This window comes from Ambystoma mexicanum, chromosome 5q, assembly GCF_040938575.1.
Source record: "Ambystoma mexicanum isolate Mex_15411 chromosome 5q, UKY_AmexF1_1, whole genome shotgun sequence".
Lineage (NCBI taxonomy): Eukaryota > Metazoa > Chordata > Amphibia > Caudata > Ambystomatidae > Ambystoma > Ambystoma mexicanum.
The window spans coordinates 64447444-64461611 of record NC_090933.1 but is presented as its reverse complement, the minus strand read 5'-3'; positions in this window follow the sequence as shown (position 1 = coordinate 64461611).

Below are 14168 nucleotides of genomic sequence, written 5' to 3'. Positions count from 1 at the left end.
TGCAGGATTCTGTCATTGTGTGCTTTAGTATCGTAGCCTGGATGGTGTGATAACACAGCCAGTCCCCCGTCCTTAGTCCTAAGGTGCGTCGTGCTTCCCGAAAGTCTGACAGAGACCCATCTTCTGTTATGTCCATAACCCGCATTTTTGCCCATTCGGTTGCCTGGTTCTGGTGGATTGTTTGTGTTTGCCCATAAGCTAATATCGACCTTATGCTGGCCCACGACGGTGCAACTCTGATTGGTGCCCCCTGTGTAGCTCAAGGTCTGCGCCACTGTTGGATGGATGGTCCTACGATAGGGTGTGTTTTGAGTTTCAGCGGGAGTTTGTGCGGTGGTGTGGCCATTATCTCTATGGGGGATAGCGGGGCCAACATGTCTAGTTCCATGTTCCGCCAGCTAGTGTCGTTGCTCGCGTTTAGCCATCTTTTCATCCAACTTATTTGGGCTGCCTGATAATAGGCCTTCAGTGATAATAGGCCTGCCGGTTGGGAGCATCATGGTTATACATATCAGTTTGCGGAAGAAGTTAATCTTTAGGGCATTGACCCGCCCAGTCAGGGAAAGCGCCAGGCCACCCCACCTCTCTAGATCCGCCTTGATCGGAGGTTCGGGGGTAGTTGAGGTCGCAGAGTTCCGTTAATGAGGTGTTTATGCGGATCCCTAGGTATTTTATGGATTGGAGCTGTAGGGCAAACGATGCGACTCCGCCCAGGTCCCAAGGCACATCTACTCTTAGGGGCATCACTTCTGACTTGTTCCAGTTTATTTTGTAGCCCACCATCGGGCCTATGTCTTGTAGAAGTGACTTGATACATGGCAGGGTTGATGGGGTCATACTGATATATAGTAGGAGGTCATCGGCATAGAGCGATATCCAGTGTTCCTCCGTCCCTTGGCTTATGCCTGCCCAGTTGGGGTCTGTGCGCATTGTAATTGATAGTGGTTTGATGGATAGTGCGTATAGTAGGGGTGATAGCGGGCATCCCTGGCGCTTTCCCCGACTGAAGTGCAAATTTGGCGGAGGCCACTCCATTGGTGAGCACTACTGATGTTGGGCCGGTATATAGAAGTTTAATGCGCTGTACGTGGCGCGAGGGGAAGCCGTATCTGGGCAATACATGAAACATGAATTCCCACTGCACTTGCACTAATGAAACGCCTTTTCTGCGTCTACTGCTAGGATGGCGTTTTGGTGGTCCCTTTCGCCCGCTATGATGTGTAGCAGTCTGCAGATGTTATCGCAGGAGTGCCAGCCCTTTATAAAGCCTGTTTGGTCTTTGTGTATTATCTGCAGTAGTGTGCTTTCTATCCTTTATGCCAGGCCTTCTGCTAAGATTTTCACGTCTGAGTTGATTAATGAGATCGGTCTATAGGATCCGCATACTTATGGGTCCCTCCCGCCTTTGTGAAAAACTATGATATTGGCTGCTAGCATTGACTTGGGAAGCTGTTTCTGGGTAAGAGCTTCCCTGAAGACTGCTTTGAGTTTCGGGGCTATGTCTTCAACTATGCTCTTGTAAAAGTCGATTGGGATCCCGTCGGGGCCGGCGGCCTTCCCGTGGGAGAGTGATAGTATCGCCCGGGTTATTTCTGCAGCTGTGATGTGGCATCTAATTCATCTAGCTTATCTTCTGCTATTCTGGGGATGGGTACCGTATCTAGGAAGGCTTCAATGGCCTGGTGTGTGTATGTATTGGTTGCTGTGTATAGTTCACAATAGAATTCTGCGAATCTTGTTGTTTTGTTCATCTCCCACTAATACGTTATTCGCGTTGTCCCCGATGGTTGTGATCATTTGTGTGGCTTGTCGTTGTTTTAGCGCTAGTACCATCATGTGCAGGGGTCTGTCGCCCCCTCTAGATAGTACATTTGTGACTAGCTTGTATATGATTTTTGTGCCCTGTCTGTGGTGAGCTGTCTGATTTCTGTTCTTAGTTTCTGGAGTTGGGGTTGTAGCTGTTTGTCTCGGGATGCCTTGTGTTGCGTGTCCACGGTCTCCTTGCGTTGTGTTTCGCTCTTCTGTAAGCGAGCCTCCCCCCCACACTTTCTTCTCTTGTGTGACCATTGCGATATGCATTGTCCTCTCAGGTACGCCTTAAAGGCGTCCCAGCACCTGTATGGGGTGAATCCCAGTGTGTCGTTGTTTTCCCACAACCCCTCAATATCATCTCGCAGGTTTTCTACAATGTCGGGGTATTGTAGGATGTGAAGGTTGAGGCGCCAGGCTGGGGATTTGCAGGTTGTGTCGGGCAGTGTAAGGTGCAGTGTTACCAGGGCGTGGTCTGAGACAGTGATCGGTATAATGTGGCAATCGGATACCATATGTACTGTGTTGGCTGGCATCAGCCAGTAATCTAGCCTTGAGTAGTTGTTGTGAGGGTATGAATAGAATGTGTAGTCGTGGCGGTTCGTATGGGTGTTTCGCCAAATGTCTATCAGTTGTAGGTCTGACAGTAGTGCTTGGAGGGTCGCTCTTTTTTTTTGGGTTAGGCGGGTTGTCCAGTTGTTTCCCCAGGCAAGCCAGTTCTGAGTTTAGGGCTATGTTCAGGTCTTTGCCTAATATGGTGAGGTTCTGCATATACTGGGCGCATTTGGAGAATGTGTGTGTAAAGAAAGTCGGCAAGTCCGGCGTGGGGGCATAAATATTTAGTAGGGTAATTGGTTGCTGCTGGATTCGGCCCCGCACCAATACGTAGCAGTCTTCGTTATCGCTGCATGTATGTTGGACCTGGAAGGGGACCCGTTTGTGTATCACAATGGATACCCCCCGTTTCCTGTGGCTTGGTGAGTGAACTGCTGTGCCCACCGATCCACGGGCCAATTCATCTGCTTCAGTTCTATTTAGATGGGTCTCCTGTAGGAATCTACACGGACATCCTTCATGAAGTTGAGCATGCACCTACGTTTTATACGGTGACTTATGCCTTGTATGTTCAAGGTCACTAAGGTGAGTTTCGTCATTGTATGGGTATATGTGTTGCGTCACCGTCTGGTCCCGATGGGTCTGCAGTGTTGTTGTCTTCCAGTGTATGTGTAAGTTTTGAGCACGTCCCTTCTCCCTTCCCCTTAATATTCAACATGTGGTGTAACTTCCACAACATAGCAAAACGCAGACCTAACCTTAGGCCCGTGATGAACCAAACATTGTAACATTGGGTGGGCCTACTACCCGGCCCTGGCCCAATATGCTGCTTCCCATATATTCTGTCTTGATGTCCTAGACGGGTGGGGGATGGCAGATGTGGCAGAGGTTGCTCCGGATTGCATCTCTATTGTCCCTGTCCCCATGTTCGTGTGGAGATATCATTCTAGTAAAATTGTCTTTCTTCAGTGTTTCGCTTAGCAGCAATCGGGAAGTCCATTTCTCACTCCTGTGCTTTCGATGAGTGTTAGATGGTTCCGTTGATGGATTCCCAGGGTCGGGCCATCTTCAGGGTCTGCCGGTGCGCTTCCTTTGGTCTGAGCCCCAGCCCTGAGGCCCCCTGCCTGTTTGTTGCCACCTCCCTTTTGATTGTGCATGCTCCTGCTATGGTGGAGGGGGGTGATCTGGTTTTGCTGTCATTGCCGTTGCACTTTCGAGGTCCGTCAACACTATATTGCGTTGTTGTAGGAAACACCATGCAGATTCTGGGTCTTCGTATGAGTGCCACTGTCTGTCAATCTGTATGCACCAGACTGCTGGAAATTTGAGGTAGTGTCTATATTCCGTGTTTTTAAGTGCCTCGAATATGGGGTTAAAGCCTTTGCGTCTCCTTGATACTTCCATTGAGTAGTCGTTAAATATTCCTATTTCGATTCCATCCTTGCGCACTGGGGTTGCTGTCCTATAAGCCTTTAGGATGGCCACTTTATGTTGAAAGTTCAACAGGCGCATGGTTATGACCCTTGGACGTTCGTTCGGAGCAGGCTTGGGTATCGGAGCACGGTGTGCCTGTTTGATGAGGTCCCTGGCATTAGCAATGTCCAGGGAGTTCTGCAGGAGGTCATAAATGTATTTTTCTAGGTGCGTTCCTTCAGTGTTTTCTGGTAAGCCGACGATCCTGAGGTTGTTCCTGCGGGATCGGTTTTCTTGGTCCTCGATTTTCTCATCAAGTCTTTGTACCTCCCATATGACCCCATCTAGATCTGTTCTGCGGTTGTCTGGTTGTCTTCCAGAGCGCTGATGCGCTGTTCGTTATCAGTGGTTCTTTCAGCCTGGGCCGTCAGACGACTTTGTACTTCCTGGAGGTCTTGTTTTATATTGTGGACTGTGTGGGGAGGCCTCTGGGTTTATATGCGGGGGGGCAGTTCTGCGCTATATATTGTGTCAGCGATGCTATGATGCGCCTTGATGCTGTCCCTCGTGTGTCGCCCTTGTTTATTTTTGCCCTTGTGGCCGTGCTGGGATCTTCTCCACCCAGATTACCCCTGTTTGGAGTGTTGGCACTCTCTTCGTACTTTGCACGCCATCTGAAAGTGCTTATTTGGCCCCTCGTCCCCTTGCGTTGCTCCCTGCTTCGTCCCCAGGCAGCCCCGGGTCCTAACCTCCACTGCTTCCTATATTCCTTTCTGGTGTCTGCAGGCGAGGAATGCCGCTCATGGGCCCATGCCTGGGGGGGGGGGGTGCTTTGCCCTCTGGAGAAGGTGATGTGTCTGTGTGCCGATTCCCCCCTTGGTTAGGCCCTTGCCGCTATTCAGGGTCACTCCTTGCCTTCTCTGCCCTTATGGGTATTCCCTCAGACCTGCTGCGTTTTATATGTTGGTGTGCGTGCTGCTTAAAGTCTTCAGCCCAGTGTTGTTCTGGCCTTGCCTAGCGTCCGTAATCCACTTACTCATAGCTGGAGGTGGATGGTTTTGGCCTGAGTGATGCCTTGGTTGCTCGGTTATGGTGCTGGTGAGGCCCCCGCTTTGCATCTGACTCACTTGCTTTTCGGGGGTGTTTATCTCCTCTCCGGATCAGCGCCTGGGATCCATGCGAGTCTGGAGGCGGACTCTTCTCAGTGCGTTCGCCGCCATCACTGTGGCTTCCCTCTCTGGTGCCTATGGTACTCACTGCGGGGATGGGGTCGCCTGCCCTCTCTCTGAGGTTCATTTCTCAGGGTGGCGGCTTTGCTGGAGACCCGCACCTTACTTTGCGTGTTATTGACGGTGCTACCTGGCGGCCATGTCACTTCAGCACGTCTCTCGTTGTGCGGGTCTGTCGTTTGTTGGCACCACTATGGGAGGCAGTTTATTTTATCTCCTTCCACGCTGGGGGCTGTGTTGGACCTTGGTGTGGTGGTGCCGAGCTGGTTGCCCAGTGTCAGCGTTTCATTAATTCACACCTCTTTGTGCTTCTCCTCCAGTCATGGCACGACGCCCCAACTTGTTCAGTTGTGGCTGTCTTCGTTTCTTTTGTGCAATATTTCCCCGGGATTTCGCCCATCTCTGCCGCATTATCTCCGGTTTACAGAATCTCCTTTTTTATGTGGTTTGGAGCGTTTGAACAGGGTAGGTTCTGACTTTGTGTGCCATTTGTCCTCAGAGTTCCTTCAACCCTCGGCCATCTTGCTTGGGCTCTCTAGCACCCCCCCATGCCCCTTTTTCTAACTCAAACACTTTCCCACAGCATGAACGACAACGGTTCAATACACAAGCTGACATGCTTGTCTTTCGAAAACCTGACATGTCCCAACACAAGGATCAGGCAGGTCAGGCAACTGCAGACAACTACACACACTTGACTACCCATTTCCTTCCCCATTGGGATAAAAGGTGGAGCACACGAGCAAACTCCGAGCAAGGCTGAACGCACAAGGAAGCAGCCATTCCAGGATGGCAGTTCAAACAGAGGAGAAAGGCGGTGAGACCTGAAAGAACGTCAAGAAGGGAGTTGCCCTTTTCAACGCAGATCTGCGAAGCCTCTCATGAAAGATATGTAAGACCGGGAATCGCAGGTGGTGCGATGGATGTCAGCGGTACATGACACCCTCCCGCCCTGATAGCCAGGGCGGGGAGATGTGGTGGCCATCAAGGTACCGTCCTTATCTCCAGCGGAATAAGGAACAGAGCGAGTTCAACACAGTCGGTGAGTCGGAAGCACCTGATAGTAGACCGGCTTGTGTTATACTCAAGGTTGCAGCAGCAGTCGTAAGAAGATAAAGTAGACAAAGGTCATTTATGAACGAACAAACTTGGTACTAGGGTCAGAGTGGTCCCACGTTACGTAGGCGCTCATTCGAAATGTCTCTGGCTGGTACCCCTCTCCTGAACAAAGAGACTGTGTCGAAAAATAGAGTTAAAGGAAACTACAAGTGCTAAGAGGCCATAGGGAAGGCTGTGCTATAAAGGTATTAAGGTGGTCATACAAAGGTCAAGTCAAATCCTTTGTACAATCCAAAGTCCTTGACACATTGCAGATGTTTTTGTTGTTACAAATTGGCGCTTGCGCCCAGCTGAGGGGAACTCTCTGGGAACTGTGATGATAAAAATCCCACACTTGCTGTCGACTCAGAAAGTGGCCGAGCGAGACAAGATGGCCCTTTGGAAGTCTCCGTTTGAATCTGCAAACTAATCTGAATCATGTGATATTGTTTAAAGAGACATTAAGGGGGTCATTCCGAGGTGGGCGGTAAGGGTTTACGGGCACCGGTAAGGATGCCGGTGCCGGTAAACCCTTACTGCCCAATTCCGAGGTCCCTTAGCAGGAACCACAAAGGACGTGTGGTCAGACCACACGTCCTTAGCGGGTCCCGCTAAGGGACCAGGGCGCTAATTACGGGCTATTTGCGGGCCCGTAATTAGCGCCTTCCCCATTCCCATTGAGCCCTATGGGGGCTCAAATGGGAATGGGGAATGGTTTACTGAATGGGGATTTACCGGGTTCTCCAAGGTCGGAATGACCCGGTAAATCCCCATTCAGCCAGACCGGACCCGGTTTTGGAGGGTAAGCCATGGTGCTATTAGCACCAGGGCTGCCTCCAAAACCGGAATGACCCCCTAACACTTACGAGTGTCATAGAAGAAGAGAAAAGCTAAGTAAAGCAAACTGTGATACTGGAGGCTTAAGGGAAAGCCTGACATGGGGCTGTAAAGCCAAGGGAAGTGAATCCTGCATCGTGTTAAAACACCTATGAACATTGTGATGGCAAGTGTGAACCCAAAATAACACCGTAGATCCCTTACTGCTATGTATCAAAATCAACATGATTAAATTGTTCAAAAAAGTACCAAACTCTGGTATCATGCATTTTTATGAAATTCTCTGAAAACAAAAAGGGCAAATTTCTAGAAAGTTATTTGAAAAGTTTATTATTTAGACAAAGAAAATCCTGATGAGCATAAAGGTTGTAATAACAAAGAAGTATAACAGAAATTGTTAAAACACTCACAGTTGTAATTCACAATTTTGTTTAAAGAACAGAAAACAATCAATTATTCTTTTTTTGAGAAGCAGAAAAAATATTTTTTAAAATAGGTTCTTCTTTGTTGTAAAGTCACAAAGAAGAAGTAAAAAAGGAATGGAGTACTAGTGGAGAGAAGATATATGGACGGTTCTTAAGGTAAACAGTTCTTCCTTCTCTACACAGAACAACCGTATCCTCTCAAACTCTAACTCCAATATTCCTAATGACAGGTCTGCCAAAAAGGAATGGAGTACTAGTGGAGAGAAGATATATGGACGGTTCTTAAGGTAAACAGTTCTTCCTTCTCTACACAGAACAACCGTATCCTCTCGAACTCTAACTCCAATATTCCTAATGACAGGTCTGCCAAAAAGGAATGGAGTACTAGTGGAGAGAAGATATATGGACGGTTCTTCAGGTAAACAGTTCTTCCTTCTCTACACAGAACAACCGTATCCTCTCAAACTCTAACTCCAATATTGTCATTAGGAATATTGGAGTTAGAGTTTGAGAGGATACGGTTGTTCTGTGTAGAGAAGGAAGAACTGTTTACCTGAAGAACCGTCCATATATCTTCTCTCCACTAGTACTCCATTCCTTTTTGGCAGACCTGTCATTAGGAATATTGGAGTTAGAGTTCGAGAGGATACGGTTGTTCTGTGTAGAGAAGGAAGAACTGTTTACCTTAAGAACCGTCCATATATCTTCTCTCCACTAGTACTCCATTCCTTTTTTACTTCTTCTTTGTGACTTTACAACAAAGAAGAACCTATTTTAAAAAATTTTTTTTCTGCTTCTCAAAAAAAGAATAATTGATTGTTTTCTGTTCTTTAAACAAAATTGTGAATTACAACTGTGAGTGTTTTAACAATTTCTGTTATACTTCTTTGTTATTACAACCTTTATGCTCATCAGGATTTTCTTTGTCTAAATAATAAACTTTTCAAATAACTTTCTAGAAATTTGCCCTTTTTGTTTTCAGAGAATTTCATAAAAATGCATGATACCAGAGTTTGGTACTTTTTTGAACAATTTAATCATGTTGATTTTGATACATAGCAGTAAGGGATCTACGGTGTTATTTTGGTCTTTTGTCCCCTCCTTTTCTGCTCATGGGGCAAATCCCCCCCCTCTTTCTTTGTTTGACAAGTGTGAACCCAACTGAGGGATGTCCACAGTGAGTGGTTGGTCTGAACCCGACTGAAGGAGACAGACTATTTAGAGAAGCATAGGAATCCGGCTATGGGGGATCAAAGGGTGACAGGTATTCACCCCACGTAAAAATTACCTGAATGCACTTTTGCTTTGTTATTTTGGTGTATCAGACCCTCTGAAGCAAGAGACTTGCATAAGAAGAGACTTGGGCGCAGAAGGCCCTGATAATGGAAAATGAACTGTAACCTCATACTGGAGAAGCCCAGGGGTATGCTGTGCTCAGGAGTCCCGCCTTGTCCCATGCTAGAAAACGTGGGGAAGGGAGACTCCGGCTATAACATCCTGATCTATAATTTTTGTGAACACTTCTTTCTTTTCTTATGAACATTATCCCACACTATTTTGTGATATCGCGGTAAGGATTGGCAATAGGTTTCTTAGTATAGGCCCTTTTTTATTTGACTAGACTTGGATAGTATTATTATTATTATTTGATGGTCGTAGCTTGCACCCATCTTAGATTTAGGTTTAGATTAGGCGTTTATCTTGCCCATGTTACAGTTTAATAAACACCCTTGAACTGTGATCACTTGTGTCTGTCTTGCTTTGATACCATGCCTTTCTTACAATTCCCTCACAGTCAAAGAAGACCCGGTGTTAAAGGATTACCTGGGCAAAGCATTGGCTAACAGGCTTATTCGACCCTGCAAATCACCGGCTGGTGCACCCTTGTTTTTTGTAGCGAAAAAGGAAGGCGTTTTGAGGGCTTGCATCGATTGCAGAGCCCTGAATGCTGCAACTGTCAAGAACCAATTCCCCTTGCCCCTCATCCCCATTTTGCTGGACCAACTAGGTTTGTCCGTAATTTTAACTAAGTTAGATCTGAGGGGTGCCTCCAATTTGGTCCGAATACATGGAGGTGATAAGTGGAAAACAGCATTCAAAACACGCTACGGCATGTTCGAGTATTTGGTTATGCCTGGTTGACACTGTTGACCGCCAGAAGCTGCTTCAATGCCTTCTAGAGTTTGGAATTTCAGGTACCCCCTTAAGCGGTTCTCATCCTTTCTATCCAATCATCATCAAACTGTTTCCCTCCCTCCTTTCTCATCTCCCCCAACTGCCCTGAACTGCGGGGTCCCACATGGATCTGCCCTTTCCCCCCTTTTATTTAATATATACATGCAGGCTTTGGCCAATTTGATTGCCAGTCATGAGGTACACTTTTTCTCCTATGCTGATGATACGCAGATCCTCTTCTGACTAAGTGTCACCTCATCCGACCGACCCCCCGGACCCAGAAACTGGAAGATTGGCTTTCTGCAGTTGGGGACTGGATGGCCAATAACTGGCTCAAACTTAATGGAGACAAAAGTGAGGTACTACTGATTGGACTTAACATCACAGGACAGCCATGGACCTGTGAATACTGACCTACCTCTTTTGGACTTGCCCTCAGTAGTTATTTAAGTGTTATTTATTTATTTATTTGTTTTTGGTTTTAAAAGAAAAACCTTTACAATAGAATAGTGCCTTTCCAAAGATGAAAAATTGCAATAGGATCTCGGAAACCAGGGAATGACTGGAATAACTGGAGGGGCCAAAAAGTGTCAACCAGGAAGCTCGATAGGTCGTGTCGTCTTTTGATACTTTGTTAGTATCCTCCTCAGTAGTCAAAAGCTTAGGGATTAAAGTTATGTGCTCAGGTTCCAGAGAAGCCCAAATCTCAGCTGTCTGCCAATCTGGCTTCAGATAGCTCAAAATACTGAAAAAAGTCCTTCCGCCTGAATCCAAGAACAGATTGTGACTGCATCTGTTATGGGCTCCCTAGATTACTGTAATGGTATCTACTTAGGTCAACCTGAGGCCCTACTCCAACGACTGCAGATCCTCCAAAATCCACCAGCTCGTCTAGACTCTCCCACTCCTCTGATTTTCTTTGTCACCTGCATTGGCTCCCTGTCAGGAGCCGAGTAAAGTTCCAAACTCTCTGCCTTGTTCACAGAGCCACTCATAATGCGGGAGCCGAGGTTCTACAATCCAGACTTATACCCCACAAACCTAGCAGGCTCCTTTGTTCAGCTTCCCAGTCGCTGCTGAACGTTCCTAGATTCCAGTGTGCGAGGGCAGGAAGAAGATATTTAACAGTACTTGCTCCCACACACTGGAATGCCTTGCCATCTGAGCTCTGCAATACTCCTGACTACCTTGTCTTTCGAAAACTTCTGAAAAGGTATTTTTTCTAATTCTCTGGGCTGCAACTTCCTCACTCGCCTCAGTGCCTTGATGCCTTTTGGTCTTTGTTTGTGCTCTACAAATTTCCCTACAATACAAAACTATGCCTTTCGGGCTTTGTAATGCCCCAGCCACATTGTAATACTTCATGAATGACATATTCCAGGAAATTATGGCTCGTTATCTAGTCGTCTACTTGGATGATATTTTGGTTTATTCCAATTCCTACGGTCATCATGTAGAACATGTCCACTCTATATTACAAAGGCTGAGGAAAATCAGCTATTCACCAAGGCCGAGAAATGTGTATTTAATAAAACGGAAGATGAATTCCTGGCTTATGATATAACTAATAGAGGTATTCGGATGAACCATTCAAAAGTAAAAGCAGTTCTGGATTGGCCTGTCCCTTCCTCCTCAAAAGTTTTTACAGACATTCCTTGGTTTTGTCAATTTGTACAGGAGGTTTGTACATTTGTTCTCCTCTAAAGCTGTTCTTTTAACAAACCTGACAAGCCCCAGGGTGCCTTTTGAATGGAATCCGACCACCCAGAAGGCATTCAACACTCTGAAACATGCGTTTACCACTGCCCCAGTATTGCAGCACCCTGATTCGCAGCAACCGTTTATTGTTGAGGCAGACAACTCCAGCATCAAATTAGGAGTGGTTTTGTGTCAAAAATGTCCAGGTACCGGTAGGACGCATCCAGTGGCTTATTTCTCCCGTAAACTGACCCCTGTTGAGCAGAACTATACTATCACAGAACACGAGCTACTGGCTTTAAGGGATGCCTTTACTGAATGGAGGCATCATTTGATGGGAGCCCGTCATACCGTGACGGTTTATATGGACCACCGTAACCTTCTTGCACTCAAGACCATGAAGTGCGCAACAGCTAGACAGGCCCGCTGGCATTCTTTCTTTTCGTTATTCGATTTTGTCATCACTTACAGACCTGCTGTATTACATACCAAAGGCAGATAGCTTATCCCGCTTGGGCAATTTGCTTCCGTCTCAAACAGAAGATCCTTGTGTCTTGCTGCCGCAACAAGTGGCCTGTGGTTTTACCCCACAAACTACTCCCAGAGAGAAAATACATGCATGGGTTCTTCAAAACCCTGCCAGACTAGAGGAAGCAGATGCCACTGTCATTAATGGACTGCCATTTGTTCAGGAGCGGATATACATGCCCGATGAAGAGACACGCTTATCTGGGCTCCAGTGGTGCCATGACGCTCTCCTCGCTGTTCATCCCGGTAGACGGAAAACTGTAGAACTGCTGCGAAGATGTTGAGGGTGGCCCACCATTTCGCAAGATGTCATCGAGTATGTATCTACGTGTTCATTATGTGCTCAATGCAAAGGTCAAAACATTAAGCCAGTGGGACTGCTGCACCCACTCTCTCTTCCTCAAAAACCCTGGTACATGATCTCCATGGACTTCATCGTGGAACTTCCGCCAATGCAAAATCATGATACCATATGGGTAGTAGTTGACTACTTCATAAATATGGCTGCCTTTGTTCTTTGTATGGGAGTTCCAACTGCTCCAGTATTGGTGTATCTCTTCCTCAGACATGTCTTTCACTTCTTTGGCCTGCCCTCTATTACCATCACAGATAGAGGCTCCCAATTTACGTCTCATTTTTTGAAGGCTCCGACTTCATCTTTTGGTATTGAGGATAAGTGTTCCAGTGCTTACGATCCACAGACGGACGGTGAGACCGAATGTTTAATGTGACCCTAGAACAGTACCTTCACCATTTATGTTTACAGTATCAGGACAGTTGGCTTTCCTTATTACCCACTACCGGGTTTGCATTTAACAATTCAGAACACTCTTCAGTTGATTCCTCACCCTTTTATGTCTTTTACAGCCACCATCCCAGGTCGATTCCGTTATATCCTTCTCTTTCATTTGAAAATCCGGCAGCCCACAACTGTATTCGGGATTTTACTGTTGTACATGATGATGTCAAGTCACATCTGGAACTGGCGCAAGCTCAATCGAACGAATTTGCAGATGCTCGTCGTGCTTCTGCCCCGGTCTACCATGGTATGAAGGTTTGGTTATCCACCAAAAATCGAGAATATTCCAGGAAAATGCAAACTACTCCCTTGCTTTGTTGGTCCCTACACTGTCCTCCGGGTCCTAACCCTGCCGCTGTGCGTCTGGATGCCCTTTCGAACTGGCGGACACATCAGTCTTCCATGTCTCATTATTGAAACCATGCCCTCCTACCACTATATAACCAACACGACCGGTTCTATTGGTGGTTGAAGGAGCCGATGAATACGAGCTTCATGCAATTTTGGATACAAAGTTGCAGAGGGGCAAACATTATCGGAGGGCTTTGGTTCGGAGGATCGCTCATTGGAACCAATAGAGAACATACATGCTGCCCTTTTCTTGGACCGTTTTCACACCTCTCTGACAGGATACTGTCACAGTTCATACAAAAATGCCTTTTGCGTTGCGCAAGTGCTATGGTACTGTGTATTCTCATTTGCGTTCCTGGCAGTTGCCATGGCGTTTTCACCAACGCCAGGAATGCAGGAGGCAACCACGTAGTAGTATGCTCACACTACAGAATTGCTTCCGTTGCCGGAAAGACCCGACGCATGACTGTGCGTCAGCGCGTATATCCAATCAGGCATAAAATTACACCTATTCGGGACGCTGGAGCTTCTAATTGAAGTTAGTACCCAGCATTTTGTTTTTGCTTCCCGTTACCTGATTCATTGCTCGACCATCGCTCCTGTTTACAGACTGCCTTTTGAATTCCCCTTTGTACTTTGTTGCCAGCACGTTGCTTGACCTTTGCTCCTGCTTACGGATTGCCTTTTGGATTCTCCTTTGTACTTTATTTCCAGCACGTTGTACGACCTCTGCATCTGCTTATGGACTGCTGTTTGGATTAGACCTGAATCTGTACACTGCTTACCGGCTTATAAATCAATCCTGGCTCAAGTCTCCAAAGATTGTCTTTCAGAATTGTTTAACTTCCCTTTTACTTTCCGGATCTTCATTTGGCATTTAACTGCCATGTGCACAGAACTCTGAACGCTATGCAATGACTCTTCATCAAGTGCACCCTTCCACCTCCCTTAGTACGTCCTTGTTCCATTCAGGGGGCAGGTCCTTGCTAACCCACTAATACTCCTTTCCCTTCCGTTCAGTCCCTTCCTCCAATTCTTGGATCACCTCACCTTGATTTGAGGTCAAAAACAGGAATTCCAATCACATCTACCTTATACCGAGCTTGGCGATCTTCTTCACTGTTATAAAGGTTAGTATTCTATTAAACCCTGAATTACACACGTTCTATAAGGAATAGTGGTTTAATACACTATCTCTTTTGCCCAGAGCTCGGCGCGTACCTGGCGGTACCTTGCTCTTTCATTTGAACC